This window comes from Bison bison, unplaced genomic scaffold (genome assembly GCF_000754665.1).
Source record: "Bison bison bison isolate TAMUID 2011002044 unplaced genomic scaffold, Bison_UMD1.0 scf7180017864372, whole genome shotgun sequence".
Lineage (NCBI taxonomy): Eukaryota > Metazoa > Chordata > Mammalia > Artiodactyla > Bovidae > Bison > Bison bison.
Window position 1 is genome coordinate 1509313 of NW_011494944.1, and position 5448 is coordinate 1514760.

Sequence of the window (5448 nt, forward strand, 5' to 3'; positions counted from 1 at the left end):
AAAAAAAAAAAACTGCTAGGATTTATGTCCAAGTGTGTCCCGCCTATGTCATCCTCTGGCTTCCAGTTTTGTATTTAGCTCTTTAATCCATTTTGAATTTGAATACTCTTAATTTATAAAGATACAGAAAAGGAGATTTTTGAAATCTTTTAAGTGCAAGTTGGGCTTCCCAGGTGGCTCAGTGGTAAAAGAATACACCTGCCAGGGACAGTTTCAATCCCTGGGGCAGGAAGATTTCACTTTAGTAGGAAATAGAAAACTGCTCCAGTAGTCTTGCCTGGAAAATTCCACAGACAAAAGAGGCTTGCAAGCTACAGTCCATGGGGTCCTTAAGAGTCTGACATGACTGAGCTCTCAAGTAAAGGAAGTGCAAGTCAATCTTTCATTCTGCTAAATCCGTTGTAGATTTGTTCTTTCAGAGTCATATTTTGTTTATTCAGAGATCATTTAAACAGAAATTAAAATAGAACAACTGACAACATATTCATTTTTAACTATTTTCCCTTTTGTAATACCTATACACTACAGTCTCTGCCACTGAGATTTGAATTAAGTACATTGAAACTATAAGAAAAAATGACCATGTGTTTCAGGCTGTGTAGGAGTATTTACTGAAAACAAACTTAAGGGAATTTGCTCTGGGTTTCTAATCAAGAATATTATATATAAACCATTTAGCTCAACATCTAAGAATTGGGAGTATACATTTTACTGTCTTAGACGTCTATAGATATAACTGCTTTGAATATATTCAAAACTGAGAGCCATTTGTCACATATGGCCTGAGCCTATTTCAAGGTATGCATATAAAATATTTGTTCCAGGGCCAGTGTTATTACAACTAGAAAATGGTGATGTTTGTGTTGTAGCTAGAACACTTTTTCTAACAACTGTGGTGTCTTGGAATTCAAGGCAACTTTGGAATGTTTGGTGTTCTTAAAATTGAAATCCTATGTGAGAAAGTCCATATGACAGCTGCTGCTGCTGCTGCGTCGCTTCAGTCATGTCCGACTCTGTGCGACCCTATAGATGGCAGCCCACCAGGCTCCCCTGTCCCTGGGATTCTCCAGGCAAGAACACTGGCGTGGGTTGTCAATTCCTTCTCCAATGCATGAAAGTGAAAAGTGAAAGTGAAGTCGCTCAGTCGTGTCTGACTCTTAGCGACCCCATGGACTGCAGCCCACCAGACTCCTCCGTCCATGGGATTTTCCAGGCAAGACTACTGGAGTGGGGTGCCACTGCCTTCTCCTATATAACAGCTAGGGTGTGGATTATCAGAGTTCCATGTGACACTTTGTTCTGGTTCATTCTGCTATCACAGATGATCATAGACTGAGTACTTTAACCAAAAACACTTATGTCTCATGATTCCAAAGGCTAAAAGTCTGAGATCAGGAAACCAGTATGGTTGGGTTCTTGATGAAGGCCTTCTTCCTGGTTTGCAGATTGCTATCATCTCATTATCCTTGCATAATGAAGAGAGAGAAAGGAGAGAGAGTGTGGTAAGGGGAGAAACGGAAGAGCCAAAGAGCACAAGATCAAGTCTCTGTTACAAGGACACTAATGTCTTTAATAAGGTCTCCACTCTTATGTCTTAATTTCCTCCCCAAAACCCCACCTCCTAATGCATAGTGGGTTAGGATTTTAACATAAATTTTGATAGCCTGTAGTATACATTGAGGAGAAGGCAATGGCACCCCACTCCAGTACTCTTGCCTGGAAAATCCCATGAGCTGAGGAGCCTGGTAGGCTGCAGTCCATGGGGTCGCTAAGAGTCGGACACGACTGAGTGACTTCACTTTCACTTTTCACTTTCATGCATTGGAGAAGGAAATGGCAACCCACACTGGTGTTTTTGCCTGGAGAACCCCAGGGACGGGGGAGCCTGGTGGGCTGCTATCTCTGGGGTCACACAGAGTCGGACACGACTGAAGTGACTTAGCAGCAGTAGCAGCAGCAGTATCCACTGATTATTAAAATTACTTTTCCCCATGCTCAGCAGAAGGAGATGGTCATCTTTTGCAGAAGTCTACATTTTCTAAATGATGAGTAATTACTTCTAATGTTTTTTTCCAATGAGGAAATTTCTGCAGCTGGTAATACCACCTCTCTTTGCATAGCTTCATGATATGTGACTTTTACAAATAAGGGGACTCTGATTCCTGTGATGACTAAAAGTGTCTACATGCAAGGTGGAATTTAGATATTAACAGAAGATTCTTAACTAACCTAATGAAGAATCCAAAGAAAAACTAATACTGCATTCTAGGTATTGCAAATAGTCTATTTTAAAAAAAATGTCTAGTAGCAATAGGGGATGGAGTAGAATTTTAAAACAGTCTTTTAAAAGTTTTATTCTGATTTTTTAGTTATTATTAAGATTCTTATAACTTAATGCATGCTGCTGCTGCTGCTGCTAAGTCACTTCAGTCGTGTCCGACTCTGTGTGACCCCATCAGGCTCCCCTGTCCCTGGGATTCTCCAGGCAAGAGCACTGGAGTGGGTTGCCATTTCCTTCTCCAGTGTATGAAAGTGAAAAGTGAAAGTGAAGTTGTTCAGTCGTGTCCGACCCTCAGCGATCCCATGGACTGCAGCCTACCAGGCTCCTCTGTCCATGGGATTTTCCAGTCAAGAGTACTGGAGTGGGGTGCCATTGCCTTCTCTGAAGTGCATGCTAACATATGCTAATTAATGTTGCCTACCTAACTAATAAATACAAAGTGAATGTTTCTCAAGTGATTTAAATGAGAGGAAAAACAAACATATAACAATATATATTTACATACTGAACTAATTATGGAAAAGGATGTTTTCTTATTTAGACATAAAATTTTCATTTAGTATACTCAAAGTTCTATAATCTAGGCCTGAGAGGAAAGCATAGGCAACCTATCACATTAGGTCTTTATATCCAATGTAAATATTACATACAAACTGATGGCTGGAATTTATTAATTCTCAAAAGGCTTGATAACTACACAATAGAAGGTGAGATCTATGGAGAGAAATATCATTTTAAACTGAGCTCAGCTTTGCGATACCCATATGAAATGACATATTAAAGTAAAGCAATGACAATCATTGGGCAATGCAAAGAAATACACAGTTGTAATCTGCTTGACTAAATCTTCATATAATCACTCTGTCACCTCATTATTAATTTCCACAGGCAATTAATATTTTATTATTATGTACTTCCATATAAGCTATTTGGCCATCCTTACAATATCTGCTAAAATTATTATTTTGTTTGTCCTATAAACCAATGGAGAATATGCACTACATTATCTTTTACAATTTCGCTCTCATACATAAGACAAATGTTGCTAATATGTTTGATGAGTTCTAAATCTATTTTGTTCTAACTCAGCAAACTTTCAATGTTTCTAATAGTGCTTTCTTGCTGATGAAATAGAAAAGCAGATACACAATGTGAAAATGAAATTTTACTTGTGGTGAGGGAAATAAAGTAAAGATAATAATGAAAAAATAACAGTATGAGAAAGTTAAAATCTTAACACAATAAAAGAAATGTAAAATGTTATTCATATAATGAATTTTGAAATCATTTAACCATGATGGGGTTAAATAAGCCATTTTATCAATTTACAAATTATCAAACAGTTGGCAGTTTAATGATAAACGTAGATAAGCATGAAAGAATAGATAAGAAATGTACAAACTAGTTGTAGTGTTTGAAGTATCATATATATTTTTTTTAATTTTTAGAAAGGTGAAAATCCAGTTCTGCGTATTTTGTGCAGATTTAATTTCCAAGTTCCGAGAATGCACTACAGTTTTGAATGTACAACTATAGGAAAAAGCTTAGTAATAGATTCCTTAAACAAATTTTTACTGTTTTTTCAACATCTTATAAATCAATAATTATTTTAAATTATAAAGGTAAGTAATAAATAATAGTAATACAGAAAATGAGGGAAAATGTTAAAAGGGGCAGAAATCTGCAGCACTCTCATGAAATATCTGTAAGAAACACATTAAGAATATTTTGAAAAAAGTGAAAATCTGCATTAATCTTAAAAATAGTTTATTTTAAATCTATTGTATTGGTTGATATGTCACTTAGAATTACATTTGTTTGAAAGAAGGATCAATTTTTTCACAATGTCAAGATGTTGTTATTCAGTAACAAAGTTGTATCTGACTCTTTGTGAACTCATGAACTGCAGAACACCAGGCTTCTCTGTCCTCTACTATCTCCCTGAGTTTACTCAAACTCATGTTGATTGAATCAGTAATGCCATCCAACCATCTAACCCTCTGTCATCCCCTTCTCCTCTTGCCTTCAATCTTTCCCAGCATCAGGGTCTTTTCCTGAGTCAGCTCTTTGTATCATGTGGTGAAATTATTGGAGCTTCAGCTTCAGCACATCCAATGAATATTCAGGGTTGATTTCCTTTGGGATGGACTGGTTCGATCTCCTTGCAGTCCAAGGAACTCTCAAGAGTCTTCTCCAGCACCACAGTTCAAAGGGGCATCCCAGGCAGTGCTAGTGGTAAAACTCTTCTGCCAATGCACTAGATGTAAGAGAGGCGGGATCGATACCTGATTTGGAAAGATCCCTGGAGAAGGGCATTACAACCCACTCCAGTATTATTGCCTGGAGATCCCAAGGAAAGAGGAGTCTGGCAAGCTACAGTCCGTATGGTCACACGGAGTTGAACATGACTGACGCGACTTAGCATACACGCACATCCACAGTTTGAAAGCATTGATTCTTGGGTGCTGAGCCTTCTTGATGGTCCAGCTATCACACCCATACATGGCTATCAGAAAGACCATCACTCTGCCTATACAGACCTTTGTTGGCAAAGTGATGTCTCTGTTTTTTAATATGCTGTCCAGGTTTGTCATAGGTTTTATTCCAAGGAGCAAGTGTCTTTGATTTTGTGGCTTCAGTCACCATCCACAGTGATTTTGGAACCCAAGAAAACAAAATCTCTCACTGTTTCCACTTTTTCCCCATTTAATTGCCATGAAGTGATGTGACTGGATGCCATGATCTTTGCTTTTGAATGTTGAGTTTTAAGCCAGCTTTTTCACTCTCTTCTTTCACTTTCATCAAGAGGCTCAAAGTTTAGTTTCTCTTTGCTTTCTGGTATTAGTGGTATAATCTACATATCTGAGGTTGTTGATATTTCTCCTGGCAATCTTGATTCCATCTTCTGATTCACCCAGGCTGGCACTTTGAGTGATGTACTCTGCATGTAAGTTAAATAAGCAGGGTGACAATATACAGCCTTGACATACTTCTTTTCCAATTTTGAACCAGTCCATTTTGCTGAGTCTGGATCTAACTGTTGCTTCTTGACCTGCATACAGGTTTCTCAGGAGGCAGCTAAGGTGATCTGGTATTCCCATATCTAAGAATTTTTCACAATTTGCTGTGATCCACAATCAACATTGACTTTAGCATAGTCAATAAAC